Source organism: Moschus berezovskii, chromosome 2 (assembly GCF_049115385.1).
Source record: "Moschus berezovskii isolate FMDL1 chromosome 2, NW_MosBer_1.0, whole genome shotgun sequence".
NCBI lineage: Eukaryota > Metazoa > Chordata > Mammalia > Artiodactyla > Moschidae > Moschus > Moschus berezovskii.
This window is the reverse complement of record NC_142461.1, coordinates 141109187-141125000: the sequence shown is the minus strand read 5'-3', so window position 1 is coordinate 141125000 and position 15814 is coordinate 141109187.

Here is a 15814-nt window from a genome sequence, read left to right as displayed (position 1 = left end):
TCCTTCTTGAAAGGCAAAAAGGTACTTGAAAGTTTATTCGCCTCAGAAAGTTCCCTCACACAGCAGTCCCCTTTGGAGAGAACTCACTTTATGGACTCAATTCGAGATGAGACCTGTGCACATTTAACGGCTCCAGAGGAACCCGGAAGTTCTTCTTCCAACACCAAAGGGGACCTAACTTCCCTGAAGCAAACCCAGCGAGTTCCTGAGGTCCTCGTCGAAACTCGAGAAGCACCCCAAGCTTCCCTCCGCAACTCGAGAAACACCCCAAAATTATCCCCTCAATGCGAGATGAGGAAATTTTGCGATGCAGCATCTCAAGAGAAATACCACATTCCCTCTTGAAATGGAAAAAGTTATTTGATACCCTTTATTCGACTTAGAAACTTCCCTCATACAGCCGTCCCATTTTAGAGGAGAACACACTTTATGGACTCAATTCGAGATGACCCCTGTGTACATTTAAGGGCAAGAGAGGAACCTGGAAGTTCCCTTTCCAACACCAAAGGGGACCTGACTTCCCTGAAGTAACCCCAGCGAGTTCTTGAGGTCCCCGTCGCATCTCGAGAATCACCCCCAGTTTCCCCTCGCAACACGTGAAACACCCCAAATTATCCCCTCAATGCGAGATGAGGAAATTTTGCGATGCAGCATCTCAAGAGAAATACCACATTCCCTCTTGAAAGGCAAAAAGGTACTTTACACCCTTTATTCGACTGAGAAATTTCCCTCACACAGCCGTCCCATTTTAGAGGAGAACACACTTTACGGACTCAATTCGAGATGATCCCCTGTGCACATTTAAGGGCTCCAGAGGAATCCGGAAGTTCCCCTTCCAACACCAAAGTGGACCTGACTTCCTTGAAGCAACCCCGGCGAGTCCCTGAGGTCCCCGTCGCAACTCTTGAAACACACCCAGCTTCCCGCGGCAACTCGAGAAACACCCCAAAATTATTCCCTCTATGCGAGATGAGGAAATTTTGCGATACAGATTCTCAAGAGAAATACCACATTCCCTCTTGAAAGGCAAAAAGTTACTTGACACCCTTTATTCGACTCAGAAAGTTCCCTCACACAGCCGTTCCCTTTTAGAGGAGAAAACACTTTATGGACTCAATTCGAGATGAGCCCCTGTGCACATTTAAGGGCTCGTGAGGAACCCGGAAGTTCCCCTTCCAACAACAAAGGGGACTTGACTTCCCTGAAGCAACCCCAGCGAGTTCCTGAGGTGCCCGTCGTACATCGAGAAGCACCCCCCGCTTCCGGCCGCAACTCGAGAAACAACCCAAAATTATGCCCTCAATGCGAGATGAGGAAATTTTGGAATGCAGCATCTCAAGAGAAATACCACATTCCCTATTGAATGGCAAAAAGGTACTTGACACCCTTTATTCGACTCAGAAAGTTCCCTCACACAGTCGTTCCCTTTTAGAGGAGAACACACTTTATAGACTTAATTTGAGATGAGCCCCTGTGCACCTTTAAGGGTTCCAGAGGAACCCGGAAGTTCCCCTCCAACACCAAAGGGGACCTGACTTCCTTGAAGTAACCGCGGCGAGTTCCTGAGGTCCCAGTCTCAACTCTTGAAGCACCCGAAGCTTCCCCCCGCAACTTGAGAAACACACCAAAATTATCCCCTCAATGCGAGATGAGGAAATTTTGCGATGCAGCATCTCAAGAGAAAAACCACATTCCCTCTTGAAACGCAAAAAGGTACTTGACACCCTATATTCGACTCAGAAAGTTCCCTCACAGAGCCGTCCCATTTTAGAGGAGAACACACTTTTTGGACTCAATTCGAGATGAGCCCTTGTGCACAATTAAGGGCTTGAGAGGAACCCGGAAGTTCCCCTTCCAACACCAAAGTGGACCTGAGTTCCCTGAAGCAACCCCAGCGAGTTCATGAGGTCCCCGTCGCAACTCGAGAAGCACCCCCAACTTCCCGCCGCACCTCGAAAAAGAAACAAAAATTATCCCCTCAATGCGAGATGAGGAAATTTTGCGATGCAGCAACTCAAGAGAAATACCACTTTCCCTCTTGAAGGCAAAAAGGTACTTGAAACCCTTTATTCCACTCAGAAAGTTCCCTCACACAGCCGTCTCCTTTGGAGAGGAGGACACACTTTATGGACTCAATTCGAGATGAGAACCTGTGTACATATAAGGGCTCGAGAAGAACCCGGAAGTTCCCCTTCCAACACCAAAGTGGACCTGAGTTCCCTGAAGCAACTACAGCAAGTTCCTGAGGTCCCCGTAGCAACTCGAGAAGCACACCCAGCTTCCCGCCACAACTCGAGAAACACCCGAAAATTCTCCCCTCAATGCGAGATGAGGAAATTTGGCGATGCAGCATCTCAAGAGAAATACCACATTCCCTCTGGAAAGGCAAAAAGTTACTTGACATCCTTTATTCGTATCAGAAAGTTCCCTCACACAGACGTCCACTTTTAGAGGAGCATTCACTTTATGGACTCAATTCGAGATGAGACCCTGTGCACATTTAAGGGCTCGAGAGGAACCCGGAAGCTCCCCTTCCAACACCAAAGGGGAACTGACTTTCCTCAAGCAACCGCAGCGAGTTCCTGAGGTCCCAGTCGCAACTCGAGAAGCACCTCCAGCTTCCCGCCACACCTCGAGAATCACCGCAAAAGGATCAGGTCAATTTGAGATGAGGAAATTTTGCGATGCAGCATCTCAAGAGAAATACCACATTCCCTCTTGAAAGGCAAAATGGTACATGACACCCGTTATTCGACTCAGAATGTTCCCTCACACAGCCGTGCCTTTTGGAGAGGAGAACACACTTTATGGACTCAATTAGAGATGAGCCCCTTGCACATTTAAGGGCTCGAGAGGAACCCCGATGTTCCCCTTCCACACCAAAGGGGACCTGATTTCACTGAAGCAACCCCAGCGAGTACCTGAGGTCCCGGTCGTAACTCGAGAAGCACCCCAAGCTTCCCGCCGCAACTCGAGAAACACCCCATAATTATCCCCTCAATGCGAGGTGAGGAAATTTGGCGATGCAGCATCTCAAGAGAAATACCACATTACCTCTTGAAAGGCAAAAAGGTACTTGACACCCTTTATTCGACTCAGAAGATCCCTCACAAAACCGTGCCATTTGAGAGGAGTATACATGTCATTGACTCAATTCGAGATGAGGCCCTGTGCACATTTAAGGGCTCGAGAGGAACCCGGAATTTCCCCTTTCAACAGCAAAGGGGACCTGACTTCCCTGAAGCAACCCCAGCGAGTTCCTGAGGTCCACATCGCAACCCGAGAAGCACACCCAGCTTCCCGCCGCAACTCGAGAACACCCCAAAATTATCCCCTCCATGCGTGATGAGGAAATTTGGCGATCCAGCATCTCAAGAGAAATACCACATTCCCTCTGGAAAGGCAAAAAGGTACTTGACACTCTTTACTCGATTCAGAAAGTTCCCTCACACAGCCGTCCCCTTTGGAGAGGAGAACACACTTTACGGACTCAATTCGAGAGGAGCCCCTGTGCACATTGAAGGGCTCGAGAGGAAACCGGAAGTTCCCCTTCGAACACGAAAGGGGAACTGACTTCCCTGAAGCAACCCCAGCGAGTTCCTGAGGTCCCTGTCGCAACTCGAGAAGCAACCCCAGCTTCCTGCCGCAACTCGAGAAACACCCCAAAATTATCCCCTCCATGCGAGATGAGGAAATTTGGCGATGCAACATCTCACGAGAAATACCACATTCCCTCTGGAAAGGCAAAAAGGTACTGACACCCTTTATTCTACTCAGAATGATCCCTTACACAGCGGTCCCCTTTGGAGAGGAGAACACACTTTCCAGACTCAAATCGAGAGGAGACCCTGTGCACATTGAAGGGCTCGAGAGGAAACCGGAAGTTCCCCTTCCAACACCAAAGGGGACCTGACTTCCCTGAAGCAACCCCAGCGAGTTCCTGAGGTCCACGTCGCAACTCGAGAATCACCCCCAGCTTCCCGCCGCAACTCGAGAAACACCCCAAAATTTCCCCTCCATGCGAGATGAGGAAATTTGGCGATGCAGTATCTCACGAGAAATACCACATTCCCTCTGGAAAGGCAAAAAGGTACTTGACATCTTTTATTCGACTCAGAAAGTTCCCTCACACAACCGTCCCCTTTGGAGAGGAGAACACACTTTACGGACTCAATTCGAGAGGAGACCCTGTGCATATTGAAGGGCTCGAGAGGAAACAGGAAGTTCCCCTTCCAACACCAAAGGGTACCTGACTTCCCTGAAGCAACCCCAGCGAGTTCCTGAGGTCCCCGTCGCAACTCGAGAAGCACCCCCAGCTTCCCGCCGCAACTCGAGAAACACCCCAAAATTATCCCCTCCATGCGAGATGAGGAAATTTGGCTATGCAGCATCTCACGAGAAATACCACATTCCATCTGGAAAGGCAAAAAGGTACTTGACACCCTTTATTCGACTCAGAAAGTTCCCTCACACAGCCGTCCCCTTTGGAGAGGAGAACACACTTTGCGGACGCAATTCGAGAGGATCCCCTGTGCACATTGAAGGGCTCGAAAGGAACCCGGAAGTTCCCCTTCTAACACCAAAGGGGACCTGACTTCCCTGAAGCAACCACAGCGAGTTCCTGAGGTCCCCGTCGCAACTCGAGAAGCACCCCCAGCTTTCCGCCTCAACTAGAGAAACACCCCAAAATTATCCCCTCCATGCGAGATGAGGATATTTGGTGATGCAGCATCTCAAGAGAAATACCACATTCCCTCTGGAAAGGCAAAAAGGTACTTGACACCCTTTATTCGACTCAGAAAGTTCCCTTACACAGCCGTCCCCTTTGGAGAGGAGAACACACATGACGGATTCAATACGAGAGGAGCCCCTGTGCACATTGAAGGGCTCGAGAGGAACCCAGAAGTTCCCCTTCCAACACGAAAGGGGACCTGACTTCCCTGAAAATACCCCAGCGAGTTCCTGAGGTCCCCGTCGCAACACATGAGAAGCACCCTCAGCTTCCCCCCGCAACTCGAGAAACACCCAAAAATTATCCCCTCCATGCGAGATGAGGAAATTTGGCGATGAGGCATCTCACGAGAAATACCACATTCCCTCTTGAAACGCAAAAAGGTACTTGACACCCTTTATTCAACTCAGAAAGTTCCCTCACACAGCCGTCCCCTTTGGAGAGGAGAACACACTTTACGGACTCAATTCGAGAGGAGCCCCTGTGCATATTGAAGGGATCCAGAGGAAACCGGCAGTTCCCCTTCCAACACCAAAGGGGACCTGACTTCCCTGAAGCAACCCCAGCGAGTTCCTGAGGTTCACGTCGCAACTCGAAAAGCACCCAGAGCATCGCGCCGCAAATAGAGAAACACCCCAAATTATACCCTCCATGCGAGATGAGGAAATTTGGCGATGCAGCATCTCAAGAGAAATACCACATTCCCTCTGGAAAGGCAAAAAGGTGCTTGACACCCTTTATTCGACTCAGAAAGTTTCCTCACACAGCCGTCCCCTAAGGAGAGGAGAACAAACTTTAGGGACTCAGTTCGAGAGGAGCCCCGGTGCACATTGAAGGGCTCGAGAGGAAACCGGAAGTTCCCCTTCCAACACCAAAGGGGACCTGACTTCCCTGAAGCAACCCCAGCGAGTTCCTGAGGTCCCCGTCGCAACTCGAGAAGCACCCCCAGCTTCCCGCTGCAACACGAGAAACACCCCAAAATTATCCCCTCAATGCAAGATGAGGAAATTTGGCGATGTAGCATCTCAAGAGAAATACCACATTCCCTCTGGAAAGGCAAAAAGGTACTTGTCACCCTTTATTCGACTCAGAAAGTTCCCTCACACAGCCGTCCCCTTTGGAGAGGAGAACACACTTTACGGACTCAATTCGAGAGGAGCCCCTGTGCACATTGAAGGGCTCCAGAGGAAACCGGAAGTTCCCCTTCCAACACCAAAGGGGACCTGACTTCCCTGAAGCCACCCCAGCGAGTTCCTGAGGTCCCCGTCGCAACTCGAGAAGCACCCCCAGCTTCCCGCCGCAACTCGAGAAACACCCCAAAATTATCCGCTCCATGCGAGATGAGGAAATTTGGCGATGAAGTATCACAAGAGAAATACCACATTCCCTCTGGAAAGGCAAAAAGGTACTTGACAGCCTTTATTCGACTTAGAAAGTTCCCTTACACAGCCGTCTCGTTTGGAGTGGAGAACACACTTGACGGACTCAATTCGAGAGGAGCCCCTGTGCACATTAAAGGGCTCGAGAGGAAACCGGAAGTTCCCCTTCCAACTCCAAAGGGGACCTGACTTCCCTGAAACAACCCCAGCGGGTTCCTGAGTTCCCCGTCGCAACACTAGAAGCATCCCCAGCTTCCCGCCGCAACTCGAGAAAAACCCCAAAATTATCTTCTCCATGCGAGATGAGGAAATTTTGCGATGCAGCATCTCAAGAGAAATACCACATTCCATCTGGAAAGGCAAAAAGGTACTTGACACCCTTTTTTCCACTCAGAAAGTTCCCTCACAGAGCCGTCCCCTTTGGAGAGGAGAACACATTTTACCGACTCAATTCGAGAGGAGCCCCTGTGCACTTTGAAGGGCTCTAGAGGAAAAAGGAAGTTCCCATTCCAACACCAAAGGGGACGTGACTTCACTGAAGCAACCCCAGCGAGTTCCTGAGGTCCCCGTTGCAACTCGAGAAGCACCCCCAGCTTCCCGCCAGAACTCGAGAAACACCCCAAAATTATCCACTCCATGCGAGATGAGGAAATTTGGCGATGCAGCATCTCAAGAGAAATACCACATTTCCTCTGGAAAGGCAAAAAGGTATTTGACACCCTTTATTCGACTCAAAAAGTTCCCTCAAACAGCCGTCCCCTTTGGAGAGGAGAACACACTTTACGGACTCAATTTGAGAGGAGCCCCTGTGCACATTGAAGGGCTTGAGAGGAAACCGGTAGTTCCCCTTCCAACACCAAAGGGGACCTGACTTCCCTAAAGCAACCCCAGTGAGTTCCTGAGGTCCCCGTCGCAACTCGAGAAGCACCCCCAGCTTCCCGCCGCAACTCGAGAAACACCCCAAAATGATCCCCTCCATGCGAGATGAGGAAATTTGGCGCTGCAGCATCTGAAGAGAAATACCACATTCCCTCTGGAAAGGAAAAAGGTACTTGTCACCCTTTATTCGACTCAGAAAGTTCCCTCACACAGCCGTCCCCTTTGGAGACAAGAACACACTTTACGGACTCAATTCGAGATGAGCCCCTGTGCACAATGAACGGCTCGAGAGGAAACCGGAAGTTCTCCTTCCAACCACAAACGGGACCTGACTTCCCTGAAGCAACCCCAGCGAGTTCCTGAGGTCCCCGTCGCAACTCGAGAAGCACCCCCAGCTTCCCGCCGCAACTCGAGAAACACCCCAAAATTCTCCCCTCCATGCGAGATGAGGAAATTTGGCCAAGCAGCATCTCAAGAGAAAAACCACATTCCCTCTGGAAAGGAAAAATAGTACTTGACACCCTTTATTCGACTCAGAAAGTTCCCTCACACAGCCGTCCCGTTTGGAGAGGAGAACACACTTTATGGACTCAATTCGAGAGGAGCCCATGTGCACATTGAAGGGCTCCAGAGGAAACCGGAAGTTCCCCTTCCAACACCAAAGGGGAACTGACTTCCCGAAAGCACCCCCAGCGAGTTCCTGAGGTCCCCGTTGCAACTCGAGAAGCACCCCCAGCTTCCCGCCGCAACTCGAGAAACACCCCAAAATTATCCCCTCCATGCGAGATGAGGAAATTTGACGATGCAGCATCTCAAGAGAAATAATACATTCCCTCTCTAAAGGCAAAAAGTACTTGACACCCTTTATTCGACTCAAAATGTTCCCTCACACAGCCGTCCCCTTTGGAGAGAACATACTTTACGGACTCAATTCGAGAGGAGCCCCTGTGCACATTGAAGGGCTCGAGAGGAAACCGGAAGTTCCCCATCGAAGACCAAAGGGGACCTGACTTCCCTGAAGCAACCCCAGCGAGTTCCTGAGGTCCCCGTCGCAACTCGAGAAGCATCCCAGCTTCCCGCCGCAACTCGAGAAACACCCCAAAATTAACCCCTCCATGCGAGATGAGGAAATTTGGTGATGCAGCATCTCAAGAGAAATACCACATTCCTTCTGGAAAGGCAAAAAGTTACTTGACACCCTTTATTGGACTCAGAAAGTTCCCTCACAAAGCCGTCCCCTTTGGAGAGGAGAACACACTTTACGGACTCAATTCGAGAGGAGCCCCTGTGCACATTGAAGGGCTCGAGAGGAAACCGGAAGTTCCCCTTCCAACACCAAAGGGGACCTGACTTCCCTGAAGCAACCCCAGCGAGTTCCTGAGGTCCCCGTCGCAACTCGAGAAGCACCCCCAGCTTCCCGCTGCAACACGAGAAACACCCCAAAATTATCCCCTCAATGCGAGATGAGGAAATTTGGCGCTGTAGCATCTCAAGAGAAATACCACATTCCCTCTGGAAAGGCAAAAAGGTACTTGTCACCCTTTATTCGACTCAGAAAGTTCCCTCACACAGCCGTCCCCTTTGGAGAGGAGAACACACTTTACGGACTCAATTCGAGAGGAGCCCCTGTGCACATTGAAGGGCTCCAGAGGAAACCGGAAGTTCCCCTTCCAACACCAAAGGGGACCTGACTTCCCTGAAGCCACCCCAGCGAGTTCCTGAGGTCCCCGTCGCAACTCGAGAAGCACCCCCAGCTTCCCGCCGCAACTCGAGAAAAACCCCAAAATTATCCCCTCCATGCGAGATGAGGAAATTTGGCGATGAAGTATCACAAGAGAAATACCACATTCCCTCTGGAAAGGCAAAAAGGTACTTGACAGCCTTTATTCGACTTAGAAAGTTCCCTTACACAGCCGTCTCGTTTGGAGTGGAGAACACACTTGACGGACTCAATTCGAGAGGAGCCCCTGTGCACATTAAAGGGCTCGAGAGGAAACCGGAAGTTCCCCTTCCAACTCCAAAGGGGACCTGACTTCCCTGAAACAACCCCAGCGGGTTCCTGAGTTCCCCGTCGCAACACTAGAAGCATCCCCAGCTTCCCGCCGCAACTCGAGAAAAACCCCAAAATTATCTTCTCCATGCGAGATGAGGAAATTTTGCGATGCAGCATCTCAAGAGAAATACCACATTCCATCTGGAAAGGCAAAAAGGTACTTGACACCCTTTTTTCCACTCAGAAAGTTCCCTCACAGAGCCGTCCCCTTTGGAGAGGAGAACACATTTTACCGACTTAATTCGAGAGGAGCCCCTGTGCACTTTGAAGGGCTCTAGAGGAAAAAGGAAGTTCCCATTCCAACACCAAAGGGGACGTGACTTCACTGAAGCAACCCCAGCGAGTTCCTGAGGTCCCCGTTGCAACTCGAGAAGCACCCCCAGCTTCCCGCCAGAACTCGAGAAACACCCCAAAATTATCCACTCCATGCGAGATGAGGAAATTTGGCGATGCAGCATCTCAAGAGAAATACCACATTTCCTCTGGAAAGGCAAAAAGGTATTTGACACCCTTTATTCGACTCAAAAAGTTCCCTCAAACAGCCGTCCCCTTTGGAGAGGAGAACACACTTTACGGACTCAATTCGAGAGGAGCCCCTGTGCACATTGAAGGGCTTGAGAGGAAACCGGTAGTTCCCCTTCCAACACCAAAGGGGACCTGACTTCCCTAAAGCAACCCCAGTGAGTTCCTGAGGTCCCCGTCGCAACTCGAGAAGCACCCCCAGCTTCCCGCCGCAACTCGAGAAACACCCCAAAATGATCCCCTCCATGCGAGATGAGGAAATTTGGCGCTGCAGCATCTGAAGAGAAATACCACATTCCCTCTGGAAAGGAAAAAGTTACTTGTCACCCTTTATTCGACTCAGAAAGTTCCCTCACACAGCCGTCCCCTTTGGAGACAAGAACACACTTTACGGACTCAATTCGAGATGAGCCCCTGTGCACAATGAACGGCTCGAGAGGAAACCGGAAGTTCTCCTTCCAACCACAAAGGGGACCTGACTTCCCTGAAGCAACCCCAGCGAGTTCCTGAGGTCCCCGTCGCAACTCGAGAAGCACCCCCAGCTTCCCGCCGCAACTCGAGAAACACCCCAAAATTCTCCCCTCCATGCGAGATGAGGAAATTTGGCCAAGCAGCATCTCAAGAGAAAAACCACATTCCCTCTGGAAAGGAAAAATAGTACTTGACACCCTTTATTCGACTCAGAAAGTTCCCTCACACAGCCGTCCCGTTTGGAGAGGAGAACACACTTTATGGACTCAATTCGAGAGGAGCCCATGTGCACATTGAAGGGCTCCAGAGGAAACCGGAAGTTCCCCTTCCAACACCAAAGGGGAACTGACTTCCCGAAAGCACCCCCAGCGAGTTCCTGAGGTCCCCGTTGCAACTCGAGAAGCACCCCCAGCTTCCCGCCGCAACTCGAGAAACACCCCAAAATTATCCCCTCCATGCGAGATGAGGAAATTTGGCGATGCAGCATCTCAAGAGAAATAATACATTCCCTCTCTAAAGGCAAAAAGTACTTGACACCCTTTATTCGACTCAAAATGTTCCCTCACACAGCCGTCCCCTTTGGAGAGAACATACTTTACGGACTCAATTCGAGAGGAGCCCCTGTGCACATTGAAGGGCTCGAGAGGAAACCGGAAGTTCCCCTTCGAAGACCAAAGGGGACCTGACTTCCCTGAAGCAACCCCAGCGAGTTCCTGAGGTCCCCGTCGCAACTCGAGAAGCATCCCAGCTTCCCGCCGCAACTCGAGAAACACCCCAAAATTAACCCCTCCATGCGAGATGAGGAAATTTGGCGATGCAGCATCTCAAGAGAAATACCACATTCCTTCTGGAAAGGCAAAAAGTTACTTGACACCCTTTATTCGACTCAGAAAGTTCCCTCACAAAGCCGTCCCCTTTGGAGAGGAGAACACACTTTACGGACTCAATTCGAGAGGAGCCCCTGTGCACATTGAAGGGCTCGAGAGGAAACCGGAAGTTCCCCTTCCAACAACAAAGGGGACCTGACTTCCCTGAAGCAACCCCAGCGAGTTCCTGAGGTCCCCGTCGCAACTCGAGAAGCACCACCAGCTTCCCGCCGCAACTCGAGAAGCACCCCAAAATTATGCCCTCCATGCGTTATGAGGAAATTTGGCAATGCAGCATCTCAAGAGAAATACCCCATTCCCTCTGGAATAGCAAAAAGCTACTTGACACCCTTTATTTCACTCAGAAAGTTCCCTCACACAGCCGTCCCCTATGGAGAGGAAAACACACTTTACGGACTCAATTCGAAGCAACCCTTGTGCACATTGAAGGGCTCGAGAGGAAACCGGAATTTCCCCTTTCAACAGCAAAGGGGACCTGACTTCCCTGAAGCAACCCCAGCGAGTTCCTGAGGTCCCCGTCCAAGTCGAGAAGCACTCCCAGGTTCCCGCCGCAACTCGAGAACACCCCAAAATTATCCCCACTGTGCGAGATGAGGAAATTTGGCAATGCACCATCTCAAGAGAAATAACACATTCCCTCTGGAAAGGCAAAAAGGTATTTGACACCCTTTATTCGACTCAGAAAGTTCCCTCACACAGCCGTCCTCTTTGGAGAGGTGAACACATCTTACGGACTCAATTCGAGAGGAGCCCCTGTGCACCTTGAAGGGCTCGAGAGGAAACCGGAAGTTCCCCTTCCAACAACAAAGGGGACCTGACTTCCCTGAAGCAACCCCAGCGAGTTCCTGAGGTCCCCGTCGCATCTCGAGAAGCACCTCCAGCTTCACGTCTCAACTCGAGAGACCCCAAAATTATCCCCTCCATGCGAGATAAGGAAATTTGCCGATGCAGCATCTCAAGAGAAATACCACATTCTCTCTGGAAATGCAAAAAGGTACTTGACACCCTTTATTCGACTCAGAAAGTTCCCTCAAACAGCCGTCTCCTTTGGAGAGGAAAACACACTTTACGGACTCAATTCGAGAGGTGCCCCTGTGCACATTTAAGGCCTCGAGAGGAAACCGGAAGTACCCCTTCCAACCCCAAAGGGTACCTGACTTCCCTGAAGCAACCCCAGTGAGTTTCTGAGGTCCGCGCCGCAACTCGAGAATCACCCCAAAATTATCCCCTCCTTGCGAGATGAGGAAATTTGGCGATGCAGCATCTCAAGAGAAATACCACATTCCCTCTTGAAAGGCAAAAAGATACTTGACACCCTTTTATCGACTCAGAAAGTTCCCTTACACAGCCGAACCCTTTGGAGAGGAGAACACACTTTATGGTATCAATTCGAGAGGAGCCCCTGTGCACATTGAAGGGCTTGAGAGGAACCGGAAGTTCCCCTTCCAACACCAAAGGGGATCTGACGTCCCTGAAGCAACCCCAGCGAGTTCCTTAGGTCCCCGTCGCAACTCGAGAAGCACCTCCAGCTTCACGTCTCAACTCGAGAGACACCCCAAAATTATCCCCTCCATGCGAGATGAGGAAATTTGGCGATGCAGCATCTCAAGAGAAATACCACATTCCCTCTGGAAAGGCAAAAAGGTATTTGACACCCTTTATTCGTCTCAGAAAATTCCCTCACACAGCCTTCCCCTTTGGAGAGGAAAACACACTTTACGGACTCAATTCGAGAGGTGCCCCTGTGCAAATTGAAGGGCTCGAGAGGAAAACGGAAGTTCCCCTTCCAACCCCAAATGGGACCTGACTTCCCTGAAGCAACCCCAGCGAGTTTCTGAGGTCCCCGCCGCAACTCGAGAAACACCCCAAAATTATCCCCTCCGTGCGAGATGAGGATATTTGGCGATGCAGCATCTCAAGAGAAATACCACATTCCCTCTTGAAAGGCAAAAAGGTACTAGAAACCCTTTATTCGACTCAGAAAGTTCCCTCACACAGCCGTCCCCTTTGGAGAGGAGAACACACTTACGGACTCAATTCGAGAGAAGCCCCTGTGCACATTGATGGGCTCGAGAGGAAACCGGAAGTTCCCCTTCCAACACCAAAGGGGACCTGACTTCCCTGAAGCAACCCCAGCGAGTTCCTGACGTCCCCGTCGCAACTCGAGAAGCACCCCCAGCTTCCCGCCGCAACTCGAGAAACACCCCAAAATTATCCCCTCCGTGCGAAATTAGGAAATTTGGCGATGCAGCATCTCAATAAGAATACCACATTCCCTCTTGAAAGGCAAAAAGGTACTAGAAACCCTTTATTCGACTCAGAAAGTTCCCTCACACAGCCGTCCCCTTTGGAGAGGAGAACACACTTTACGGACTCAATTCGAGTGGAGCCCCTGTGCACATTGAAGGGCTCGTGAGGAAACCGGAAGTTCCCCTTCCAACACCAAAGGGGACCTGACTTCCCTGAAGCAACCCCAGCGAGTTCCTGAGTTTCCAGTCGCAACTCGAGAAGCACCCCCAGCTTCCCGCCGCAACTCTAGAAACACCCCAAATTTATCCCTACCTTGCGAGATGAGGTATTTGGCGATGCAGTATCTCAAGAGAAATACCACATTCCCTCGAGAAAGGCAAAAACGTACTAGACACCCTTTATTTGACTCAGAAAGTTCCCTCACACAGCTGTCCCCTTTGGAGAGGAGAACACACTTTACGGACTCTATTCCAGAGGAGCCCCTGTGCACATTGAAAGGCTCGAGAGGAAACCTTAAGTTCCCCTTCCAACACCAAAGGGGACCTGAGTTCCCTGAAGATACCCCAGCGAGTTCCTGAGTTTTCCGTCGCAACTCGAGAAACACCCCCAGCTTCCCGCCGCAACTCGAGAAACACCCCAAAATTATCCCCTCCATGCGAGATGAGGAAATTTGGCGATGCAGAATCTCAAGAGAAATACCACATTCCCTCTTGAAACGCAAAAAGGTACTTGACACCCTTTATTGGACTCAGAAAGTTCCCTCACACAGCCGTCGCCTTTGGAGAAGAGAATACACTTTACGGACTCAATTCGAGAGGAGCCCTTGTGCACATTGAAGGGTTCGAGAGGAAACCGGAAGTTCTCCTTCCAACACCAAAGGAGACCTGACTTCCCTGAAGCAACCCCAGCGAGTTCCTGAGGTCCAGGTCGCAACTCGAGAAGCACCCCCAGCTTCCCGCCGCAACTCGAGAAACACAGCACAATTATTCCCTCAATGCGAGATGAGGAAATTTTGCGATGCAGCATCAAAAGTGAAATACAACATTCCCTTTTGAAAGGCAAAAAGGTACTTGACACCCTTTATTCGACTCAGAAATTTCCCTCACGCAGCCCTCCCCTTTGGAGAGAACACACTTTATGGACTCAATTTGAGATAAGCCCCTGTGAACATTTAAAGTTTCGAGAGGAACCCGGAAATTCCCCTTCCAACACCAATGAGGACCTTAATTCCCTGAAGCAACCGCAGCGAGGTCCTGGCGTGTCAACTCTTGAAGCACCCACAGCTTCTCGCTGCACCTCGAGAAAGAAACCAAAATTATTCCCTCAATGCGAGATGAGGAAATTTTGCGATGCAGCATCTCAAGAGAAATACCACATTCCCTCTTGAAAGGCAAAAAGGTACTTGACACACTTTATTCGACTCAGAAAGTTCCCTCACACAGCTGTCCCCTTTTAGAGGAGAACACACTTTATGGACTCAATTCAAGATGAGACCCTGTGCATATTAAAGGGCTCCAGAGGAACCCGGAAGTTCCCCTTCCAACAACAAAGGGGACATGACTTCCCTGAAGCAACTCCAGCGAGTTCCTGAGGTCCCCGTCGCAACTTGAAAAGCACCCCCAGCTATCCGCCGCAACTCGAGAAACACCCCAAAATTATCCCCTCAATGCGAAACGAGGAAATTTTTCGATGCAGCATCTCAAAAGAAATACCACATTCCCTCTTGAAAGGCAAAAAGGTACTTGACATCCTTTATTCGACTCAGAAAGTTCCCTCAGACAGCCGTCCCCTTTGAGAGGAGAACACACTTTATGGACTCAATTCGAGATGAGCCCCTGTGCACATTTAAGGGCTCCAGAGGAAAGCGGAAGTTCCCCATCCAACACCAAAGGGGACCTGACTTCCCTGAAGCAACCCCAGCGAGCTGCTGACGTCCCCGTCGCAACTCGAGAAGCACCCCCAGCTGCACGCCGAAACTCGGGAAACACCCCAAAATTATCTCCTCCTTGCGAGATGAGGAAATTTTGCCATGCAGCATCTCAAGAGCAATACCACATTCACTCTTGAAAAGCAAAAAGTTACTTGACACACTTTATTCGACTCAGAATGTTCCCTCACACAGCAGTCCCCTTTGGAGAGGAGAACACACTTTATGGACTCAATTGGAGATGAGCCCCTGTGCACATTTAAGGGCTCGAGAGGAACCCGGAAGTTCCCCTTCCAACACCAAAGGTGACCTGACTTCCCTGAAGCAACCCCAGCGAGTTCCTGAGGTGCCCGTCGCAACTCGAGAAGCACCCCCAGCTTCCCGCCGCAACTCGAGAAACACCCCAAAATTATCCCCTCAATGCGAGATGAGGAAATTTTTCGCTGCAGAATCTCAAGAGAAATACCACATTTCCTCATAAAAGGCAAAAGGGTACTAAACACCCTTTCTTCGACTCAGAAAGTTCCCTCACACAACCGTCCCCATTTGGAGGATAACACACTTTATGGACTCTATTCGAGAAGAGGCCTTATTCACATTAAAGGGTTCGAGAATAATACGGAAGTTCCCCTTCCAGCACAAAATGGGACCAGACTTCCCTGAAGTAACTCGAGTGTGGTCCATAGTTACTCGTCGGATCTGCAGAAGTACCCC